This window comes from Neolamprologus multifasciatus, chromosome 3 (genome assembly GCF_963576455.1).
Source record: "Neolamprologus multifasciatus chromosome 3, fNeoMul1.2, whole genome shotgun sequence".
NCBI classification, from domain to species: domain Eukaryota; kingdom Metazoa; phylum Chordata; class Actinopteri; order Cichliformes; family Cichlidae; genus Neolamprologus; species Neolamprologus multifasciatus.
The window spans coordinates 9,512,872-9,538,796 of record NC_140441.1 but is presented as its reverse complement, the minus strand read 5'-3'; the positions used below and the strand labels follow the sequence as shown (position 1 = coordinate 9,538,796).

The 25,925-nt window shown below is 41.6% G+C and overlaps 2 protein-coding genes across 5 annotated transcripts in view; one reads left to right on the top strand and one right to left on the bottom strand.

Moving 5' to 3' along the window:
- The window catches only part of LOC146521490 (ICOS ligand-like), a 230,323-nt gene that overhangs the window by 170,628 nt on the left and 33,770 nt on the right, over positions 1-25,925 (bottom strand). The gene's annotated exons all lie outside the window — the stretch shown is intronic.
- Positions 1-25,925, top strand: part of LOC146521491 (hepatitis A virus cellular receptor 2-like) — a 248,697-nt gene that overhangs the window by 206,177 nt on the left and 16,595 nt on the right. The window lies entirely within an intron of this gene.

The following is a 25,925-nucleotide window of genomic DNA, read 5'->3' as shown; positions in this document are numbered from 1 at the left end:
CTGAGGAGCTTGGAAAGAAAGTGACTGGGCTTTTTGAAGTTTCTTGAATTTTCAGAATGTGAAACTGAAATAGAAGATGTGTCAGAGGACTACACATCTTCCATTTCAATTATGATGAAGACAAAGAATCAAGCAAGAAAGAGGAGTCAGCTGAGACAGAGGAATATTTGCAGTAATGTGAGGAAACATTGATCTGGTCTTCTATCCTTCCCAGTGACAGACGATGCATGACTCTCTCATGTGCCACAGAGAAAGACAATCTACCATGTGCCAGGTCCCATACTCCTTCAGTTGCTTTTCTACTCGAGTACTGAAAGCATTATACACCATGCATTCTGCTTGTTTTATGCTTTTTAACGTTCACATGCCAATGGATGCATCAGAGACCAAGTTGGGGTTCAGTAACTTGCCCAAGGACACCTTGGTAAGAACTCCAGACTAGAGCACACAGAGATTGAACCAACAACCATCCAATTAGCAGATGACCTGCTCTACAGCCAACTCAATGACGAACAAGGAGGATCAACAAGAGAGGAAGAAAAATGGATTGAATGAAGCTGTAGGCACATGTGGGTATGTTGATTCTTACTGCCGTGCATCCAGTAAAGTCTCTACGGACAGTTTATGACATCCTGAGACTGGTAGAGAAGTTTTAAAGGTGACACAAGATTAATCATAGAAGCGCAAAAAGGATATAATTTCTTGATAAAGACACAATAGATGATCATCGTTCATGACACAAACGTGCTCCCATTTGAGGTGTATGGAACAAGTGGGTGTTTCTCCTGCTGTTGATGTAAGATCCTGGTACTGATGTGACTGTGTATGAGCACCAAGTTCCCTTCAGAGGACTCTGTCCATTCCAACAGAACATCCCAAGTAAACAGGGGGACTATGAGATAAAAACATGGGCAGTACACTGCAAAAACAGCTATACTTGAAACAAGCCAAATATTCTTAAATCTGGAGAATGAAGCACAATTCTTCAAAATTGTTCAAAGCATCTTTTTCTCTCCCCCCCCCCCCCCCCCCTTTTTTTTTTTTTCCTAAAGTTTTTGTGTGGAGGACTTTTTAAGGAAGAATCCATCACCACCACTTCCCGCGCTTTGGTTTCTTTTCAATGGATGATTCCTCGTGACTGCAAATGGTTTATTTTCTAGAGTTCACTCACTGCAAGCACTGAGAAAGAAAGTGAAAATCTATGAGGGGTTTTCCTTCACCAGTTCTTTTCTTTTCTTTTTTGTTAGGTTTTAATTAATACTTCACAGCTGGTTCTGCTTTAAATGCAGTGGGCCAGTTTATGTACAAGTGTGACTTTTTTTTTACTAAAAGCTCAGTCTGCAGATGGATATGAACTCTCAGTTTCTCCTGCACTTGGGTCTAATTCAGAGAGGGGCAATTGCTATGGTCAGCTCTAGCACACGGCCCTGACTGATGGCATAGGCATCAAACCCAAGACAGAGAGGGTCCCCTTAAAGGGGGAGGAGCTAAAACAGCTTGTTTCAGACAGGGTATGAATTAAAGGACAACACAAAGTCCTAGTATCAGATAAAGAAGGATTATTCTGAAGTGTCAATCATGTAAGCCCACCTTGGAGTCCAAGAAGATAAACATCTAAACAAAAAGAAAAACAAAACAAATGGAGAATGCAAATATCTAAGAATAAACAAAAAAATGGGAAAGCTGAGCTATACATACAAAGGAAGTTAATCAGAGCAAAGTAGAGACACTTGGGGAAACTAAACACATCTCAATGAAAGCTGATAACAAGACAAGGGGATGGAAAGCGAAAAGCAAGGCACAAGAGACTATCAAAATAAAACGGGACATAACTAAACAGGGAACTACTTCGCAGAGATGGAAACTTTACGAGACAGAGCAGGACACTGGGAAGACTAGACAATCAAATATAAACCGTAAGTAACAAAAGCAAAAATTGAGAATCCTACATCTTACAGCACACCGCTCCCACGTCAGGTCCCAGTATTGCGCTGAAATATGGAAGGCATGACCAGGTAACCCACTGCTCCAACTCTCACCCTGCTGTGGAGCCACAAACTACCCCCCAGATCTGAAGATTTTCCGATCAAAATGACTCTTAGATTATTCAGAGGTGATAAATTGCAGTGTGGAAATTTAGGGCTTTCGACTGTGAATCAATCTCCGATTCTGAAAACCCACACAGCTGAAAGTCATAAATTTGCTCACACAGCGGGCCAACAGATCGTATTTAAGGCGTTGAATTCAGTCTGATAGAAACAGCCTCAGGTCCATCTGAGTTTTAGAGGCAAACATTTTTTCAGGCTCTTTTTACCTATTAAAAGCTTTTTTTTTCTATCTTTTGGGTTTTTAATAACCCCAAAGGTCAGCCATCTGTTACCATCTAAATTTCTATGTGCAACCTTTTAGTTAAAAGTGAGCAGTCCTCAGTCTTGTCTGCTCTAAAGAGTCTAAGAAAACAACACAGTTGTATTACTTTGTGACTTATTAGTTCATTTGTAATTGTAGGTTTTCTCTTTGTGGCATAAAGAGACTAAATCTATTCAAGGATCAATTAAGTATTGATAATATAAAAATATGCATTGTGTCCTGTTACAGTTACTTAGTTATTTTTAAGAAAACGTTCTGTTGACCTGGTTTTCTATTTAAATGTTTTCTGGTGTTATTTTCTGATTACATTAGTTATTGTTATGCATATTGGTATGACAGTGTGAACGGCACAAATCCGATATTTTCAAATCCGATCTTGGTCACTTTCGTATGTGGTACTGAATCCAATACATATCCGATGTTTTAGAAAGCGACTGCTGTTTGAATGGTCATGTTGCATTAAATCTGTCTTTTACGTCACCGACACAAGACAGACGCCAATTATCAGCGCCGGAGAAGACATCGCGAACGCTTCCTGTCCATCCAGTGTTAGTGAAACTGTTTGGAAGACAACATGAACATTTTATTTGTACAATGGCTGGCTGTTTATAAAGAGAAAAACTTGGTTAGCATTTTTGCGCCAGTAATTCCCACTGCTGCTTTTACTGAAGTGAACTGGCTGCACTAAAGTGTATTAGGTTAGGAATAGGTACTTTTGTGGGGGTGCCTACTGGGGTCAGCGAGGGAGCTTGCCCCTCCCTTTCTTCCCTCCCCATCCTCAGCTGCCTCCCTATTCCCGCTCTACCACACCCACCCACACACGCAGGGCTTGGGGTGCTGGTATGTCACCAGGATGCAGGGGAGGCACTCCCCCTCTGTCCCCTTCTGGCCGCCTGTGCCTCAATTTTATTCTGCAACCTAGACACCCACATTACTCATACTCTCACATAACACATACATATAGGGCCTTGGGTGTGGGCACGTTTTACAGCATCCAGAGGATGGTCGGTGTATTCCAACCCACCTCTGGCGCTGGTGCCCTACCCTCAATTTTAAATGCACATAGACAGACATAGAGTAGTCCTTCTTGTGAGGAGCTAAATGTGTGTAGAAAACATGATTTGTTTGCTATAGCAGCACACTTTGATTTAAATGTATCAAGGCAATTGGTGAAAGAGGACTTGAAAATTGCTGTTTCAAACAAACTTGTGGAAGAAGGCCTGCTTCCTGTTTCTAAACCACCTCGTTTGCCAGTTCCTCTTGACAGGGCCCCTAACGAAGGAGTGAAGCCTGCTGTGTTAAAGGAGGAAGGGCAAAACCCTGCTGCTGTGGAGCAACAAACGGTGGAAAAGTTAAGCACTAATGGCTCACCTTCTTTTGCTACGCCATCTTCTCCTCGTTCAAGACAAGAAGTGTTACTCAAGGTACGTTTGGCTAAATTACAATTGGAGGCTCAGGATAAAGCCCAAGCTCGTCAGGCAGAGCTGGATCTTCGCAGGTTGGAGTTGGAAGCAGAGACAGAAAAGGCGTTAAAGCTGAAAAGGTTGGAGCTGGAGTTGCAGATTGAAAGGGAGGTCAGACTGCGTCAGTTGGAGTTACAGGCACAGACTTCAAGAAGCACTACTACTCAACCTAGTTCTGCAAATTCATCTGTTGGTGAAACAACCTCCTCCCATGTAAACCCAGGTGGTTTTAATGTGAGTAAAAACATTGTGTTGGTACCTCCATTTCGTGAATCAGAAGTTGATACATATTTCAATGTGTTTGAACGTGTTGCTGCCTCATTGCACTGGCCGAGAGAAGTTTGGCCATTGCTTCTCCAGTGCAAATTGGTAGGCAAAGCACAAGAAGTCTGTTCTGCTTTGTCTTTGGAAGAAAGTTTGAAATATGATGTAGTGAAGTCTGCTATCCTTGCTGCTTATGAACTGGTTCCCGAAGCGTATAGGCAACGCTTTCGCAATCACAAAAGAACAGCAAATCAGACTTTTGTAGAGTTTGCTCACGAAAAAGCTACTCTTTTTGATAGATGGATAACAGCAAGTAAAGTTCCTGACTACAACTCCTTACGTGAACTGATCCTGCTGGAAGAGTTCAAAAATGGCCTGCCAGAACGCATTGTTGTACACCTTAATGAACAGAAGGTTTCCACTTTGAAAGAAGCAGCTGTGATAGCTGATGAATTTGTGTTGACTCATAAAACTGTTTTTGTGCAGAAACGTGAAGTTACCACCAGAGAACCTCCCCCACAAAAGGATCCTTCAAGCCCACGACAGACTTTTGCTTCAAGGACTGAAAGGGAATGTTTCTATTGTCATAAACTTGGCCATGTTGTTGTTGAATGTCCTGCTTTGAAACGCAAGAACCAGTCACCAAAAGGAGTGGGTTTAATTAAAACCATCCATACTGAGAGAGGGGACCAAAGTGAAGGAGTTGATCCCTGCTTCAAACCCTTCCTCTTAGATGGCACTGTGTCATTGACTGGGAAGCCTGAGGATGAAAAACCCATTCGAATACTCAGAGATACGGGAGGGTCACGATCTGTGATTTTAGCTGATGTATTACCCTTGAGTGACCTTTCCTCTTGTCATGGTAGCATTCTGATTCAAGGAGTTGAAATGGGCTATGTTGAAGCTCCTTTGCATTATGTACACATCAAGTCAAAGTTGGTTAATGGCATTTTCTCTGTGGCAGTACGCCCCTCACTTCCCATAAAAGGGGTGCAGTTCATTTTGGGAAATGATATTGCTGGTGGAAAAGTGCAACCTGTTCCCGAAGTAACAAACGATCCAGAATCAAATTTGAAGAGCAACGACCTAGCAACATGTTTCCCATCTGTTTTTCCTGCTTGTGTTCTCACCAGGGCTCAGACGAGACGTAAAGCTGCAGAAATTGATTTGTCAGACTCTTCGTTGGCTCAGGCTCTGGCTACAGATGATTTGCAAACCCTGATTGATCCTAAAAGTGGCTCAAAGGATACTACTGAGAAGTGGAAGGATCTCCATCTCTCACAGTTAGACTTGCCAGTCACACGTGAAAGCCTTATTGCTGCTCAGAAGTCGGATCCCTCATTGACTAAATGCTTTGCTTCTCTTTCTGAAACCGTAAATAAAAAGGCTTCTTATTTCTTGGAAGATGGGGTTTTGATGCGCAAGTGGACTGCACACCCAATTTTAACAGCGGCCGTAGAGGGAAGCTGTTCTGATGACTGTGACTGGAGCACTACTTATCAGATTGTTGTGCCTCTTGAGTATCGTCACTACGTAGTCTCCCTTGCACATGAGCACCCCCTGTCTGGTCATTTGGGAGTTACAAAAACGTACAATAAGATACTCAACCATTTCTTTTGGCCAGGATTGAAGGCTGATGTAGTTGAGTTTTGCCGCACTTGTAAAACATGTCAGATTGCAGGAAAGCCAAACCAGACAGTTCCTATAGCTCCTCTTCATCCTATACCAGTACTTGGTGAACCTTTTGAACGTGTCATTGTGGACTGTGTTGGTCCATTGCCCAAGACGAAGAATGGTAATCAGTTTTTACTGACTGCAATGTGTACTTCGACTCGTTTTCCTGAAGCTGTCCCACTCAGAAGAATAACTGCACCTTTGGTGATTAAGGTTTTGACAAAGTTCTTTACTACTTTTGGTCTACCAAAAGTAGTCCAGACCGACCAAGGAACTAACTTTCTGTCTAAACTTTTCAAGCAGGTCATGCAGACTCTTGGGATTAAGCATGTTGTGTCAAGTGCATACCATCCTGAGTCTCAAGGAGCATTAGAGCGCTGGCATCAGACACTCAAGGCAACGTTGCAGAAATACTGCTTGGATACTGGAAAAGAGTGGGATGAGGGAGTACCCCTGATGGTGTTTGCCATGCGTGAAGCTAAGCAAGAATCCCTTGGGTTTAGCCCAAATGAACTAGTATTTGGTCACTCTGTTCGGGGACCTTTGAAGTTGTTGAAAGAACAGTTCTTGTCAACAGACCATGTTGTGAAAACTAATGTTCTGGATTATGTTTCACAGTTCAGAGAGCGCCTCCATAAGGCCAGGTTGGCAGCTGCAGAAGCCCTCTCCTCTGCTCAGGGGAAGATGAAAAGTTGGTATGATAAGAAAGCCGTTCCCCGATCTTTCAATCCAGGTGACAAGGTTTTGGTTCTTCTACCAACTGCTAGCTCTGCATTGTCTGCCCGCTTCTGTGGACCATACCAGGTGGATAAGAAAGTAAATGACACTGACTATGTGATTAAAACCCCAGACAGGAAACGTAAAACGCGCCTGTGCCATCTCAATATGCTCAAACCTTTTCATTCTAGAGCTGATCCTCTCTGTGGTCTTGCAGATAAGTCTGTGGCGTCTCCATCAGAGCAAATCTCATTTCCAGAAACTCTCTTGTTGAACTCTTCCTCAGGATTGAGGTCGAGTTTAGATGAGGACGGGCTCAAACTTTGTGATACCAGCTACCAGAATGCCAGAATGCTTAATTCTGAGGTACTGTCCCAGTTGTCTATATATCTGTCTCACTTGACCCGTGAGCAACAGTTGGACATTGAAAGGCTCGTCAACATTCATTTAAAACTCTTTGGGGACATGCCTTCCCGTACTACTGTAATAGAGCACGACATTGATGTTGGGAATGCAGTGCCTATTAAGCAGCATGCTTACCGTGTGAATATGGCAAAAAGGGAAATGATGAACAAAGAAGTAGACTACCTTCTGAAGCATGGATTGGCTATCCCAAGCTATAGTCCATGGAGCTCTCCGTGCCTGGTTACGCCAAAATCAGATGGAACACCTCGCTTTTGCACAGATTTCCGCAAGGTAAATGCAGTAACAGTACCTGATTCCTTCCCACTGCCCCGTATTGAGGACTGTATTGACAGCGTCGGATCTGCTGCTTATGTGAGTAAGCTTGACCTTCTTAAAGGTTATTGGCAAGTACCTTTGACAGAAAGAGCATCAGAAATCTCAGCTTTCGTAACACCTGATCACTTTTTACAATATACAGTCATGGCATTTGGAATGAGAAATGCTCCTGCTACCTTTCAGAGGTTAATGTCAACTGTATTATCTGGTGTAGCTAACTGTAATGTTTATCTTGATGATGTGGTCACCTATTCTTCCAACTGGTCAGAGCATGTCGACACTTTAGCCACTGTGTTCAAGCGTTTAGCTGATGCTTCCTTGACCCTCAACTTGGCTAAATGCGAGTTTGGTAAGGCTACAGTGACCTACCTTGGAAAGGAAGTTGGGCAAGGCAAAGTTCGCCCTATCAGTGCAAAGGTTAATGCCATCCTCAACTTTCCTGTGCCAACAACACGCCGTGAGCTGCGCAGATTTCTGGGGATGGTTGGTTACTACAGGTGTTTCTGTAGGAATTTTTCTGAAGTCGTAACACCACTAACAAACCTGTGTAGCCCGAAGGTACCATTCATTTGGAGTCCTGAGTGTCAACATGCTTTTGAATGTGCAAAAGGTCTTCTGTCGAGTTCACCTGTTCTTGTTGCTCCAGACTTTTCTAAACCTTTCAAGCTTGAAGTGGATGCCAGTGAGGTGGGGGCTGGGGCTGTTCTTCTTCAAGATGATGGACAAGGAGTGAGTCATCCTGTCTGCTTCTTTGGCAAGAAGTTCGATACTCATCAAAGACGGTACTCGACAATTGAAAAGGAGACTCTGGCCATGCTTCTGGCTCTTCAACATTTTGATGTGTATGTGGGATCTACTTCCCAACCTGTAGAGGTCTTCACTGATCACAATCCTCTCGTGTTCCTCTCTCGTATGTATAACAACAATCAACGATTGATGAAGTGGGCCTTAATTTCACAAAACTACAACATTGAAATAAAGCATAAGAGAGGATGTGAAAATATTGTGGCAGATGCCCTCTCAAGAATGTGATGGTGTAAGGTTAACAAACTTATACGTTTGTTTTTCTGGGTGGGGGTGTTACATCCCCTAGGAGGATGTCTCTTCTCCCTACTAACCCTTTGTTTTGTCCAGGCTCCACTTCCTCTGTCCTGATTGGATGCTGCGCAGAGTCCGGCTGATTGGTAATCAGCAGAGCACTATTTAAGGCCTGTGGAGCTGTGCTTCTGTGCCCTCTGGCCATTTTGGTTGCCATACCTGAGCAGGCTTGCATGCCTTTGTAGCTGGTATGAGCATTGTTGTTGTCATGTCCAGACTGCTTGTAGGGGAGAGCTGCCTTTTGCTTTGACACCCTGTTTTTCCTGTTTATGTGCTGTTAGGTGTGTTATGGTTATAGGTTGTATATTTTTGTTTCTTTGGAGTTAGGTAAGTTTCTTTTATTTCTACATCAGGGATGTTTTGTTTGTTATGTTGGCCTTGGCTCTCCGTGACGTTACACCTCAGTCTGGACTCAAATCCCATCACCAGTGTTCAATAAACCTACTAAAATTACCCTCTTGGCTCCTCCTTCTCTATCCATCTTTATGTTCGTCCCTTCAACCCCCTAGACTAGCCAGGGGACGTAACAGACACTAAGGGTTTTCGGGAGGAGCTGTGCTGCTCTCTGAGAGGAAGAAGGAACCATGCTCTCCTGTGTTTTAAATGCACTTTAGAACAGCACACAGCATCACTACATATGAGTGGGCGTAGGGAGGGTGCCATATCGCGCCATCGGCCCCTCTGGCCAACACCAGTAGGCGGTAGGGTAAAGTGTCTTGCCCAAAGACACAACGACCAGGACAGAGAGCCCAGGGATTGAACTGGCGACCTTCCGGTTACAGATGCGCTTCCCAACCCCCTACTCAAAATTCACGGTTCAGTTCGATACTTTGGTGTCACGGTTCAATATTTTTTTGATACAAAAAAATGTTCATGCCTTTTTAATTTGTCATTTATTAAAATTATAAATATATATTTTAACTCAAAAGTACAGTTTTTAATTTCAATGTTGCTGAAACAACAAAGTAATAAAAGAATAATCTATCTGATCGAGAAATCACTCATCTTCGGAAAAGAGAGTTTATTACAGAGAAATGGCTCTTTCCAAAATAAAAGCTATACTATACGCTTCTTCTGGGCTATATTCTCAGCAGCATATTAAACATATCAGGTCCCCATAAGGAGAATCATGTGCTAACGGCTGTCTAAATGACTCAGGTAAAGTTTGTAGCATGCGTGCTTGTTGTTTTTGTCTGCTTCCACTTGTCTTTGCACTAGGATGCTGTCGGAGTAAATGTGCAGTCATATTTGTTGTGTTCCCACGAGTGCTGTCAGCGTTAATCTCGTTGAAATGACGTTAACGCCACAACACGGCAAATCTCCGTTAACCAGCTACCGCGGATCGCCCCGTGCGTGGGGCTGGACGGCCAACACGTTAACGAGCAAACTGCGCTAACGCACTAGTTCCCACCCATGTAATTGAGCATTGCGTGGCACATCCGACATACTGTTTTACTTTAGTCCATGACGCGCTTACCTTCAGGGTCATACGTCACATGAAAACCAAAATAGTTCCAAACGCCAGATCTGAATTAGGGTTGGGGAGGTTCAATTTGCCATGTTGCAAGGAGAGCTTAACTTCTGTCTCGCTAGCTTGCCCTGTGCTCAGTGAATCTGCATTCGACTACTCCGCCTAGGCTGCACTGTCGAGTGCAGATCCACTGAGCGCTCAACACAGACAGCATCATCAGAAGAAAAGTTGATAAAATAAATTAAAAATTTTGTATTGTTCGATACATATGCGTACCGAACCGAAAGCACTGTATCGAATGGTTCAATATCGATACAAGTATTGTTGCACCCCTAGTATCTATGTATCTATCTATCTATATTTATATATATACACTATGTACACACACACACAACCATGCATGTGTTTAGGTTCCACTGACAGTTTAGGAATGCTTTAAACTGGGTTTGAGTTTATTTGTATTTATAAGAGGGCTACACTGTTGTTTATGGTCAATTGATGCCCTCCAGCATAAAAGATTTCAAAGATTTTTTTTTTTATTAGCTGCAATGTGATGTAGCATCCTCAGACAAATATTTTAATTTCTAAGTTGTTCTCACACTTTCATACTCAAAAGTTAGATCAGCGCATGGAAAAAGCTCACTGCTACATTTAATCACCTGTTCAAATCCACCATGACAGAATGACTTGAACTTAATTCCCACATTTGGCACACATCAGGAAATAATCATGCTTCATCACTGCTGGAATTATTCCGTTTAGGAGACGACACTGCCTGAGCAGAGCAGCAGGAGGCTAGGTCAAATGTCACTTTATACTACAGAGCAGGCAGGTTACAGACCGTCGATCTGACTAGTGACACATTTTTATCACCAGTAAATTAATTACAGTAATTAAATGTTTTTAAAAAATTTTGAACACAATTCAGCACCCCAAATGAAAAATAAAATAGAATCAAACATAAAAATTCTGTAATCGTTGTCATCTGTTTTGTGCAGATACATAAAGTATATGTTTAAATAGTTAAACATATACTTTAAACATATATAATTACAAATATACTCTATTTGTAATTTAATAATTGATTTACCAGGTGAAGTTGAGTTCAGGGGTTCAGTGAAGTGACATCATCAACACTTTGTCATAACACTGATTTGTAACTTTTTAAATACTTACCTGTGCTTGAAGCCTGTAACAGAAAGAGAAAGACCACATGTACAAACAAACCAACTTTAAACCCTGTGTGCTGTATAACAAAGGGGAAAGGACAAAAGGACCCACTAACAGGAAGGTCCCACAGCTACTTGCTTGTCCTTGCTTACTAAGAAATCCACTGCAAGGACGTTAATATTTTTAAACAAATGTAAAAATGATATGGTACTTGGCACTAGGTGCTGCAGCTGCTGTGTGTGTATGTATCTGAGAGAGATTTTGCTTCGTCATTGAGTGAATGAGGACAAGAACTTTCTGTCCTGTTAAACCAGTTGGTGCAGCTTTAATATGATCTGGAATCAGTCCAAAGAATATACGTATAAGATTTTCATCACGGTTTTAACGTGTTTAGTGTTAACCTGAGTCACTGATCATTTGCAGTATTACAGAGTCTGGCAGTCTTTGCATGATGTCCACGTCACTGTAAGTTTCTAGCTGACTCTCAGGTGTGACAGGTGTGCCAGCAGGAAAGAGTAATAATAACCTGCATCCTGAGGTTTGTCATGCAGGATTAAAGGAGCCAGGCTTTGTTCACACAGCTAGGATTGTATTTTAAACTGACCCAGGGTCAGTATAAGTATCATACAGTTTAAACAAAGCACTGAAACTTGCACATATTTATTACAGATGTACTGAAGCTAATCGAGATATTTGCTGTCAATCTGTGGCTGCGATTAAACACTTTACTGGAAACTTTATTAACTAGTAACTTCATCAGTCATGACAGAAGCTAATATTTCTGTGCTAACATCATTTAAACAGTAACAGTGTTACTCCAATATAAGCTAACGTTTACACCGTAACTTTAAGCTAGCACCATAAAGACGGTAAAACACGTAATAATATCTACAAATGCATCTTAAAGCTGTTATATTAGCACTCTGTGTATTACTAACATAACCACATTAACATTATTGACACTCGCTGACTTTTAATAGTCATTCTATAAATGCTGTCCGTTTAAATGGTCTTACCTGTAAACACTGCTGTATCCACCGGATTCCAGCCAGAGTGGATTCTGGAGTACTCCCACGCTCCTGTTAGTGACCCTCCATCTGGATGGATGATAACAACCTTCTGAACAATCTAGCAGGAGATGGCCCATATCTATGGGACTGATTTGTGCTAATAACGCCCATTGTATGGACTGATAACAGCCGAAGCGGGTGAATAAAGTCACCCAGTCGCTAGCTGTGCAATTACCCAGCATACATCACTCCCTCCATAAATGCAATAAACGATACAAAAGTAATAACTATGATTAATTTATCTGCTGTATCTGCTGTTACTCAGGTAGTTGTTTACATTATATAATTTATTGTATTCTGTATACGTCACTACAATGTGATTTTGTAAATATATAAATATACGGACAACAGGCTCTTCCGCGGCAATCTCTTGTTGTCAATAAGCAACGTTTAGGGAGCTCTATAGTATTTAGTGAGAGGACCCTGCACGTCAATTCTCGACGCGAGGGGGGTACCCTGCGCGTCAATAAGCAAAGCAGAGGGAGCCTGACCATGCATCACACATTTGACGAGTTGGGAGTGAGAACGTGTTGGTATATAATGATATGCTCTGTGATGAATAGCGGGAATAAAAACCCAGAGAGGCCGACAGGAGATGATAGTGGACATGAGGAAGAAAAGGCCTCACCAGCTGCTGTTTATCCAGGGGCTTGAATTGGAGAGGGTGAGCAGCTTCAGATACCTGGGTGTCTAGATCACTGCATGGTACGGCAGCACTAATGCTATGGACCGCAAATGCCTGCAGAGAGGAATAACAACTGCGGAGAAGATCATCAGAACCCTGCTGCCCTCTGTGCAGAGCATCAACAATCGCAGAATCCAGAGCAGAGCTGCCTCCATCCTCAAAGGCCCCACACAGCCCGAAAACGGACTGTTCACACTTCTGCCCTCAAGACGACGGTTTAGAAGTGTGAAATCTAGATCATCCCGACTCAACAACTCTTTCTTCCCCACTGCTGTCAGACTCTTGAACAGCTGACCTATTTTAACAGTAATTCTTGCATATTGGGTCATCTAGCATATTAAGCCCAAAAATTTACATTTAAATTTTGGCTTATTGATTTACAGTGGGATGCAAAGGTTCGGCAACCTTGTTAATAGTCATTATTTTCCTGTATAAATCGATGGTTGTTACAATACAAAATGTCAGTTAAATATATCATAAAGGAGACACACACGGTGATATTTGAGAAGTGAAATGAAGTTTATTGGATTTACAGAAAGTGTGCAATAATTGTTTAAACAAATTCAGGCAGGTGCATAAATTTGGGCACCAAAAAAGGAAAATGAAATCAGTATTTAGTTGATCTGCCTTTTGCAGAAATTACAGCCTCTAAACGCTTCCTGTAGGTTCCAATGAGAGTCTGGATTGTGGTTGAAGGTATTTTGGACCATTCCTCTTTACAAAATATCTCTAGTTCATACAGGTTTGATGGCTTCTGAGCACTGACAGCTCTCTTTAACTCACACCACAGGTTTTCAATAATATTCAGGTCTGGGGACTGAGATGGCCGTTCCAGAACGTTGTACTTGTTCCTCTGCATGAAAGCCTTAGTGGATTTTGAGCAGTGTTTCGGGTCCTTGTCTTGTTGAAAGATCCAGCCCCAGCGCAGCTTCAGCTTTGTCACTGATTCCTGGACATTGGTCTCCAGAATCTGGTGATACTGAGTGGAATCCATGTGTCCCTCAACTTTGACATGATTCCCAGTCCCTGCACTGGCGACACAGCCCCACAGCATGATGGAACCACCACCATATTTCACTGTAGGTAGCAGGTGTTTTTCTCTGAATGCTGTGTTCTTTATCCTCCATGCATAACTCCCCTTGTTATGCCCAAATAACTCCATTTTAGTTTCATCAGTCCACAGCACCTTATTCCAGAATGAAGCTGGCTTGTCCAAATGTGCTTCAGCAAACTTCAAGTGCCTCTGTTTGTGCTGTGGGTGGAGAAAAGGCTTCCTCTGCATCACTCTTGCATACAGCAGCTCCTTGTGTAAAGTGCGAATGGTTGAACGATGCACAGTGACTCCATCATCTGCAAGATGATGTTGTAGGTCTTTGGTGCTGGTCTGTGGGTTGACTCTGACTGTTCTCACCATTCGTCGCTTCTGTCTATCCGAGATTTTTCTTGGTCTGTCACTTCGAGCCTTAACTTGAACTGAGCCTGTGGTCTTCCATTTTCTCAATATGTTCCTAACTGTGGAAACAGACAGCTTGAATTTCTGAGACAGCTTTCTGGATCCTTCCCTAAACCATGATGGTGAACAATCTTTGTCTTCAGGTCATTTGAGTTGTTTTGAGACCCCATGTTGCTACTCTTCAGAGAAAATTAAAATAATTTTTTTTCACTGTTCATAACAAAGTGTGTTTGTGTTTTACAAGTTTCTATAAAAGTTTGTGAATCAGTTAAAGTGACCTGTACATGTAGATGAGTAGAAAAGTTAAGGGACTTAAAAATGAAAGGTGTATTTAAGTCAATGACTGTAACAAATCTATTCTTTAGTCAGACTGCCTGAACAGACTGAAGCTTCCTCCTCGTTTCTTGATGAAGATCCTTTCAGAGGCTCTTGACAGGTTTTGGCTTCAGTCACATGTTTTCTCTGAGCTGCTGAGAACTGAAACTACAAGAAATTCTGAATTGCTGAATCGCAGCCAACCTGATTATTCATGGTGGACTGACTGTACCAGCTGTGTGTGACAGAAAACTGACCTAAATCAGCGTTCAGTGATCCACTTACAGTTTGGGACACAGAATATGTGATATTTAGATTTCAAAAGGTTTCCAAGTCTTCATTCCATCCTCTGCCACATATCCTTGTCAGGGACATTGGGGGCTGGAGCTCCCAGCTACCACAGGGTGAGAGGCAGGGTACACCCTGGACAGGTCACCAGTCTGTCACAGGGTTAACACATAGAGACAGACAACCACATTCACATTTAAAATAACTGTGGGCACACACACACACACACACACACACACACACACACACACACACACACACACACACACACAACTGAACCTCTCTGCTTCATTTCTTCAGAACAGGAACTAATAAAGGAACAGAACAGGAATGTCAGATAAATAATTTATGTCATATGAATTATATGAAATATCCAGAGGTGTTAGTGTGTGTGTGTGTGTGTGTGTGTGTGTGTGTGTGTGTGTGTGTGCGTGTGTGTGTGTGTGTGAAGGGGGAGGAGGATTCTCAACTGTCAGCTTACAACAGGAATATCAAGACGTACAAGCTGTTTTTCTTCCACCTGAGCCCCAGGCATAAAGCAAGTATGAACTGTTGGATTATAATATTATTTTATGCCATGTTAGACCCCTAATTAAAGATTGTGAATTATTATGTAGTTTTAGTTTGCATTATTCTCCTGAATTAGAAGAAGGTGATAACTATTACATTTGTTAAACTGATTTGCATTACGTTAGACTGTTGATTTATTGTGAATGAATGATATTGTTTTATGATGCATTATACTGCTGAGTTATAAGAAATACTGTTCGCAGAAAGTCATCGCCTTATTTGTCTGATTAGAAGAGAACAGAACATACTGGAGAGGTTTTCTGCCCCATCTCAGCAGGAGCAGATAAACAGGGAGCCAAGGTTGTAGCTTAGGCGCTGTGTGAGAGAAAGAATGTGAATGTTTAGGCTTTTATGATTAGGTGGGGGCCACTAGAGGCTATAAGAGTTTGATCAATGCTTCACCATTTTGAGATCTGATGCTGTCTGCTGTATGGTGTCCATCTCCCACGCGTGTGTTCATTAAATCATCGTTTGACTCAACCCGGCCGGACCAGTGTGGTTATTTTGGTTTTCCTCTTGTATCCATCGCCAATATTTGAATCCGTGACAGAACCTAACAGAATCCCTACAAAAACTTGTATAGTTTGTGTTGAGAAACACACACATATAATGACAAGGAACAAAAAAATCCATGTCCAAAAATGGGAAAATAGATCAAACCACTGATCAATAGCCACGAGTACCATTCACAGAGAGTTGGGGAATGGCTGCAATCACAGCATTGTAAGATGGTGGCAGATATACCCTTAGGCCCCCTCCTCGATTCAGAGATGGTCTTTTCCTTTTCACATAAATGGCCTCCTTGACTCTGCGCTCAAACCAGCGTTCGTCTCTGTCCAGGATGTGTACATCCTCATCATTGAAAATGAAAAAATAATTATATTACCAATAGAAATTAAACTGGTAAAATGTTGACAGGTGGAAGGTTGGTAAGTGCTCTCTGCCATTTGTTTATCCACATTTTTCTCCCGTTTTGTGACCAGTCAGGGAGCTCAGGCACTTTGTGTTACAAGTGGCAACACTCAGTGTAACACTGTGGAGATTCATATCAGATGACTTTCAGTTCTTTGAAACAAATGATGTGTGAAGGACTTCATTGCCTTGGTTGCAGCCCCCAAAGAGTCCAGGCCACTTATGTGTAAGTATAATAAAGTGTAGTATTTGAATCATTTACTTAAACAGTAACACGGAAATATATTCAAAGAACCTGAAACAGAAGTACTCATGAGTACTCATTACACAATTTCTTTGAGTGATTCTGACATTAAGAAATCAAGATGTAGCTACAGGTGAAAATCTTTTGCCACACGGAAATCACTTTAACTTCAGACATAAATTTGTGTCCCAGTAAATTAAAAATCTCACGATGAATCAAAATGATTTCTTAAGAGATCTGTGAATAAAATTTAAACTTGGATTTAAAGTTTAAAAAAATCAGCTGAGGGAAGTGTCTAAGATGATCTTCCGGACATTGTAGTTTCATCAGAGTAAACAGACTCTACTGTCACCTTGTTACAGAGCAAAGTTTAGCACAACACTCATCAGTTGTTTCTTTATGAAACCCCTTTTATCTCAAGAGTTTATTTTTATTTTTATCAGCTTATTACTGTGAAAGACTCAAACACATGACAGAAGAGACTCTCGAGCTTGATGATTACTGAGTTTGTCCTGTCTACAGATTTCTGAATAAAACAGGCTCTTCAGCTCTGAATGCTTTTGAAACCTATAAACCTGCTCTTCAACTATTTAATAAACCCAGAGAGTTGACTGACAGCAACAGTCATGAGAATGGAAATTTTTTACAGACACTGTTAAAATCTCCCAATTCTTTGAATCTTTGGGCTGAAGGAAGGACAATACTCGGTGTATAAATGCTCAATCAACAATCATTTATTTCCATACAATGAGCATAAGCCATCCGGATGGGGAGACATGCATGAAGAGGGTCACAGCAAATCTCAAAATGGTGATGGGTTACACAGCTTCTTATAACCTCTACTGGCCCCAGTAGCGGTTTTAGATACGGGCGACACGGGCGGTTGCCCGGGGCGGCATCATGGTGGGGGCGGCATCACGGTCATGCTGCCCCGACATCATGCCAGCGCATATTGGGAATGGCATTGGTTTTCTATCACCCATTTGCTGGGAGTAAGGGCGCCCTCCGTTTGCGAGGTGCGCCTGCTGCTTGCGGCACAGGGAGGAGAGGGCGGGGCGGCGGGGGATGCTCTGGCTGGCTGGAGCAGCAAAAATGACCAACTCGCAAAATAAAACAAATTACAAACAAACCAACAAACACGAAAACACCAGACATCATGATACAGACTTATAATTTGCACCGATGTTTTTTTTCAAAATTCTATAAGCGAAAAGTGAGCGCGAGAGCGCTCGGTGCGCCTGCTCGCTGCTGAAGTCAAAGTAAACTTTATTGTCATCTCCGCTACATACTCTCAGTATATAGAGAGACGAGACGACGAGGCTCCAGTTACAGCAGTGCAAGTAAACAAACAATATATATAAGAAGAGTAAGAAACTAAATATACACTTTAGGACTAGGGGTAAAGGGATCAATAACAATTGAAAATGTATATTTTATATTTTGTTGATCTAAAGTCTCACACACAACCCGTTTTTAAACTCTAAACAAAAAGAGAAAAGAAGAGGAGGAGCGTAGCGTCTTCCACAGTCGCTAGAGGCCGGGGACTGAGCCTGCCTATTTGCCTGTCAACTTTACGCAATAATGCCAGAGGTGGAATTGCTTGCTTGTTTATTAAAGTGCTTGAAAAGTTTACAGAGCAATGTGATCGGCTCGCGATTCAAACTCTTAAAACATCACAGGCTCTAATACAACAAGGGGAAACTCGTTGTGCTGCGGTCAACAAAAACTACGGCTACCCAGCCCTCCTCTCTGTCAAAATCAAACCAGTGAAAGACAGACTGACAACGCCCTCTTAATGTCACCGCTAGCACCCACGTGACTCCCATTACACATCACCATAGCAACCAAACAAATGAAAACCCAGTGATCCTTAAAATTCAATACATTTAATTATGACTCCTACAAGGAGAAACGAGCAAAAGACACAGGTAAGCAGATGTGTCATTGGATAATGGCAGGTCATCCTAAAACATTAAGAATCAGAATACTTTCTTAATCCCTAAGGAAATTATGTGGGTTACAGTTCCTCCAAGAAGAAATGGTAAAAATAGTAACAGTAACAGACTAAACTCCAAACAATATATACAATAATATAATATTAATTAGTCAGTGTCAATTGTTGATTTGTCCTGTTCTCATTGTATGACGAATTATGATGTCTGTTTAGTAGCCGTTTGCATACAACGTTTGCATACAATGCATACTCTGTCTCTCTCTTCATGTGTGTGTGTGTGTGTGTGTGTGAGGGGGGGGGGGGGGGGGGCGCCAGAGGGGGTGTTTGCCCAGGGCGCCAAACAGGCTTTTACGACAGGCCCACCTAGTCGTAAAAGCCTAAACATTCACATTCTTTCTCTGTCACGGTGCCTAAGTTATGACCTCGGTTCCCTGTCTTTCTGCCCTCTATAAAGGTGGGGGCATGGAATGTGGTCTGTTTCTTCTATTGTCGGCACAAGGTCCTCTGCACACAACATTCTCTTCATGATTTAGCAGTCTGACATGTCAAGAAAACAGTGTAATACATTCACAGCAGATCAAAGGCAGCGTACACCTGTCTAACAGAATCCAATGATGGTCACATTCTTTACACAGAAGCATTCATTACCTCTGCGTGGGTGTCACAGATGATGACAGTTTAGTGGAATGCAGTTAGTAGCAGGATTATTCAGGTGTTTTACATTTCAACATATCCTACAGGTCACAAGTTGATGCAGGACTAACACACATTCACACCTAAAACCAGTTAATAATCACAGATTAACCTAACATGTCTGTCTTTGGACTTTGGTGCCACGGTCCACAGAGACACAGGAGAACACACTGAAAAACCCACTAGATTCAAAGGTTGGCAGCAGTTCCACTTTATTTAAAACATCTTAAATTATATTCATCTTTTATTAGTGACAATATTAGAAAACCCTACACTGTGTACAAACATTGAACACTTCTTATTATACATTAGAAGGTTCTCTCTTCTTGGACCTTATTCCACTTTCAAACAGGTGAATGTCAGTTCCTGTTCAGGCACGACATGGAAACTGACGTATCCAGAAACTATTTTCCAAATAAGTGTGTTTGCGTGTCAGTTTTTCTGGGGTTAAATACTTTTCATGACCTTTCCCAGTAATACACACCCACACACATAAATCAACTGTGAACCTTGTACTAAAGAAAGACAAAAAAAAAGAGACGCAGAGCAATAGAGTGACTAATTTCACATAATTTCATTTTTATTCTTCTTCTGTGTTGAGATTTCAAGAAAAGCAGTAATGACTAATCATTCAGACATTTTAAACAAGTAAGGAAAGAGTCACATTACAAGTTCAGACAGCAGCAGCAGTTTTATTTCCATATTAATGTTTTTAAATCAGGCTGCATTGCTGACTGTCTTCATCTTCATCTTCATCTTCAGATGGAGGTTTAATTTGTTTGTTTGTTATATATATATATATATATATATATATATATATATATATACATATATATATGTATATGTATATATATATATATATATATATAGGTGGCCGTACCTTCCGTGCAACATCACATGAGGCGCAGTCGACGGATCTGGCAGGCAACTCGAGCAGCCCTACTGCGTACGAGCGCACAAAACAAGAGACTGGCTGACCGCCGCCGCATCCCTACACCGGCCTATCGGGTGGGCCAGCAGGTATGGCTTTCCTCTAGGACATCACTCTGCGGACTGAGTCCAAGAAGCTGGCCCCCCGGTTCCTTGGACCCTTTTCTGTGCAAGCCGTCCTGAATCCAGTGACTGTCCAACTGGCCCTCCCGCGCAACATGAAGGTACACAACGTGTTTCATGTTTCTCAAATTAGGCCAGTCCGGCGGGTCCGGACCAGCCCATTCATTGTGGAGGTTTATGAGAGTGAGGAGAGAAAGTCAGGAGAGAATGGAGCCAGCTAAGAAGAGGAGGATGTCCTCCCCTGTGTGGGAACATTTTGATTTTATTCCTCCCAACAAGGTATGTAAATTTCTACAGAAGATGTATTTTCAAAATACTGATGGTGCCATAAAACTTATGTTAAGCTGTTTTTACTTTTGTACAAGGTGAAGTGTTTGCTGGGAGCTGGGATATAACAACAACACCTCATCCATGCTTAGGCACCACAGAGCTTTGCATGAGAATAAGGGGAACACCGATTGTGGAGCAAGACCAGGTGAGCCATCAAATGCCATGATAATATAGCATGCAGTAATGTTACTAAATGATATAACAATATTATACAACTGTAATAAGTTACGTGTGTGATATTTATATTTGTGCTTTGTTTTTGTTGTCTTTCCTCAGGAGAACAATCTCAAATAGATGAAGACCTGGTTAGCATGGTGATTGAGGACTCCCAGCCATTTAGCATTGTGGAGGACAAAGGATTTAAAAGATTTGTTAAATCATTAAATCCTAGCTATGTTCTCCCCACTAAAAAGGTCATAAAAGCAGTGAAAATGTAGTTTTTACAGAATAAAATGTGAACAAGCAGGACTGAGGGCTCAGTCTGTAGCTGTCCATACCTGAACGTTACAAAAGCACAACCACTGTCCACACCCCAACCACACCTCACCTCACAGTAAATGATCATTTCCATTTTAAGCATTTCCAAATGATCATTTTCCATATTGCCAGTATAAATATACACAGTATACTGCATCACTACAATATACATGTTTTACACACTCCTTTTGTTGTTGACATTTACAGGCTGTGTGCAAAAGGCCACACTCTTCAAATTCATGCCAACTAATATTTTTACGTCCAGTAGGTGTCCTACTAGAGCAAATGAAGCTTCAAGACGCTTTGCGCTGGGGTGAACCAATTGGATGAAAAGCTTCAGTGCTTCATGAAGCTTCATCTGCCCATCACTAGCTGGGAGTAATCTGCCATGACAAGACCTAGGGGAAGCAAAACTCAATACGCTGACATTGGATACAGACTTTCAAAGTAAGACAGGAAACATAACAGACACGGACTGGACTAGGGAATACAGAAGACCAGAGAACACAGTGACTGAAACCAAAAGACTAGAAAAGATAAACTATGACAAAATCAAAATTCAATAATGATACAAAACTCAAAACACTGGGTCACCGACCCAGGACCATGACATGTTCCTTTAATTAATTTCCTTTGGGATTAATAAAGTATTCTGATTCTGATTGATTCTGATGTTTAATAATGAAGAACAAAAAAACTGGCACATCTCTATCACCTTTCCCCTTATGTCTTCTTTTTCAGTCTCCTTGACTCCATGTAGTCTGAGATTCCACCTCCTGGAATATCTTTCCAACTCAGATATTCTCTGTTGGCAGTTGTCCACCCGGCCTTCCTCTTTAGTTACTTTTTTTTCCAGGTCGCAAACTTCCCCCTTCATGTCTTTCATTTCCGCGCACACAAAATCAATCGTCTTTTTTGAGACCCTCAATCTTGAGCGTATTCTCTCTCACCATGTTCGAGTTCTCTCTCACCATGCTCTCAGTGTTATCAGACCTGGTGTTTATTAGTGCCGATAAACTGGAAATTACATCAACTGGGTCAGAGCTGCTGCATTCGTACATCATCTTCTTCGGAGCTGGTGATTTAAGAGGTGTAACAGGGAGAGGTGAGAACTCATCCATTTCTTCTTCGGCTAATGTGAGTAGTTATGGAAGCTATCCATTAGCACGTTGCTGGGCGTAGCACTCTCCTCGTTAGCATTCTCAGGCGCTATCTTAGACTTGGAACGTTCCAGTCCCCTTTTCATGGTGGGTGTGGATAATTTTGCCAAAAAACGGCAGACGGCTGAAGAGGGGCAGCCGAAGAGTAAACTTTCAACAGTAAGTACTGAATATCATGTCACTTATTTATGTGCAAATGTTCAATAACAAAGAACATTAAAACATTACTGTTGGCCACATGTCGGCAAAGTTATGTGACATTAGTGATGTTTGTACTTTTATCATTAACTTGGTTTTAAAGCCTTTAATGTAAAATATACGCCGTTCAGTAGTCCCCCTTAATCTTACAGAGAATGTGACGATTTTATGGATAATTAAAGTAATATTAACCTTGGTCTTTCATTCTTTTAGACAGCAGTGACGTCAGCTAGTGGTGGGCGGATCGATCCAAGTATCGATAGCATCGATACCAAGTCAACATCAGTATCAGATCAATACTAACCTGGTGAGATAGATTCTTTACTTTGAGTTTTGCTTGTTTACAACGCTGTGCTTTCGGCAAAGACGAAACAGCCAGGTCGCTAGACTCACCGCTCCTGTGTCCTCGCCGCTCCTGTGTCCTCGCCGCTCCTGTGACCTCGCCGCTCCTGTGTCCTCGCCGCTCCTGTGTCCTCGCCGCTCCTGTGTCCTCCTGTGACTTTTTTCAAAAAAAAAAAAAGATTGCCACCACGGCAGACCCGATGGCATTTTCGTGCTTTGCAGCATCATTTATTCTTACAATAATCACACGGTTGCTGTAACAGTACATTCAACAGCTGCATCTCTCCCGCTGGCAGCCGTACACATCACCACCACCAAACCTGCAGCTCCATCGCAGAACATACCACATACCTCCATCGCGTATAGTGTGATGATATCTGTGCTCCTTATGTGGTATGGAGTTTTTTGTCCTTTCTCCTCATGATGACTCACTTGTTGAGCCTGGCTTGTCTCCCCAGTGTAAGTTTGCATATTGTATGTATGGTCATCTAGGTCTGTCATCTCGGGTGCAGGCAACTGCAATGGACAAAAAAAGCTTATCCTTATTCTTATGTAAAACAGTAAAACTCTCGCTGACACGCTTATGTCATATTCACAGGCACACAGCAGTTATTGTAGATCAGATATGATTGTCTGCTCAAACATGAAGACAAAGCTGCAGCTGTCGAGTGTAGATTTTATTAAAATACACCAGCAGGATTATCTGTTATCACAACTCGCCTTTGTTCCATCTTCACTCAGCAGACGTGTCCTTTTGCTCTTTACTCAGTTTGACCTCCATGTTTAATTCAGCCAGTCACAAACTGGGGGTGAAAAAGACTCTGATGTAGAAGTTAGGCACAGGTTGGTTTTTTTCAGGACTGATCGCTCAGGGCGGGGAGGGTTTATCTCATAGATGGCATTTTAGGAAGAAACCATGTCATTCCAGGAGTATAGGATAATATCATTGAATGTTAACGGTCTGCAAAACCCCATTAAGAGGAAAAAGATAGCAACTAAAATGAGAAGGGAAAGGCATGATATAGTATTTTGACAGGAGACCCATTTAAACAATACGGAACATGAGCAGTTAAAACGCTTGGGGTTCAAACATGTATACTATTCATCATATAGACAGAAGTGTGCAAGGGGGGTTACAATACTGATTGCCAATAAAATAAATTTATTTTAATTTTATCTATAGGGGATAGAAAAGGACGATACGTTATGGTAGTGGGTCAAATTGATCATAAACCAGTGACTCTGTTAAATATTTACAGGCTGCCAGGCAATGATCAGGAATTTATTAAGAAATTATTTAATCTGATCGCGGAACACACCAAGGGAACCCTTATCTGTGGGGATTGGAATATACAACTACAGCCCCACTTAGATTCCAACAACAAAACTAAAAGGACGACTCGAGAGACAAAAACAGTTAAAAAGCTTCTTGTAGAAGGAAATATAATAGATGTTTGGAGGGAGTTACATCCCAAGGAAAGGGGCTATACGTTTTTCTCATACCCCCATAAAGTACACTCCAGGTTAGATTACTTTTTTATCGAGGCTAAAATCAACATATCACAGGACAGTTGGTTAAATATATGTGGAAAACAGATGGAAACCACTAGTTCGGGTTATTGGAGGGAATTCACATGGAAAAAATTTTTATAACCCCCAAAATAAAATACAAACAAAAAGGTAAACCGACAGATTCTTCTTTCCCAGAGCTATCACCGTAGTAAATAAGCGCAAAACAATTGAGCCTGCTTAACTATACCATACTTGCCACTGTCACTATATTATGCTGCTATTCATACTATCATTATATGAATGTTGCTATTCTGTATATATCGTAGTTATTATTGTTTGAGTACTTCGGTTGTTTTATTGTACTTTTTATATTTTATATTTATAATTGCATTTTGCACCAACGGAGTGGCACTCCAATTTTGTTGTACCTTGTACAATGACAATAAAGGCTATTCATTCAAGATTGATACTGCTGGAGAAACTGTGGGGAAAACATGGCAGATCATTTTCATATATTTTGGAAATGCCCAATAATCCAACCATATTGGAGTGAAATGGTCGAATCAATTTACTTGGTGACTGGTCTCAAATTAAATTTGGATTTCTGTATTGTGTATCTGGGCGATATCCCATCAACAGTCTCCTTAAGGGACAAATATCCGATAAACATCCTGTTGGGAGCGGGCAAAAAAGTGCTTACCAGGAGGTGGCTGGAGAAAGAGCCCCCAACAAAGAAAGATTTGATAGGAATAATGGAGGAAATTTATAGAATGGAAAAACTTACATCTTTTTTGAACCTCAAAATGGACCAATTTCATAAAAACTGGAAGAAGTGGGCGAGATTTGTTGAAGGTGGTAATGTGGGATGAGGGATGGTGGGTTATATAACCAGAGCTTAGCTAAGTATTTTCACGCAACCACTGGTAGAAGGAAAGCTTGCTAAGGCCGTGACCACTGTTTTCAGAAGACAGCTCATAAAATAGACTGGAAATACCCTTCCGAATACCACCAGGGGTGGACTGTAAGAGCTGCATGGACAGTAGCAAAAACCTGACGACATGGGACCTGAAAAGAGGTGGAGGGGAGCTCCCCCAGACCGGGCAGATCTGAGGGTTTCACTGTGCCAACATGTTATTGCCAGTGTGTATTATGTTTGTTTTTTTGTTTGTTTGTTTGTTGTGTTGTTGTTGTTTTTTATTTTTGTTTTATATGTGGATGATTGTCATAATTATAAAATTTTAAAATACAACATAAAAAAAAGAGGGTGAGTGCTGTGAGCCCAGAGCTCTGCATATCGCAGTGTGTAACATATTCTTTTTACATTCCCGTCTTTATTGTAATCCAATTATTCTCACTGTATAAATACTCTACTCTGTAGTGGTACAAGTCGCAGTAGTATTACATTACAGGCCAGAATTATTATTTGTAGTCATTCTGCTGAACTTTAGTCCAATTTCTCCCAGGATTCAAATTTCTGAAAGTGACACCCCCAGAAGCTTCATCAGAGCCACAGCAGCTGTTAGTGTAGGAGACTCTGTCACATTTACCTATTTAAACACGCACACACACACACGCACACGCACACACACACACACACACACACACAGAGATTATTCCCTCAGCTGAAAGAACACAGCAGAGCTGATGGTTTGTGCATTCAGAGCTTTAGGAACATGTTTTACTCCACACTAAAACCAGTTC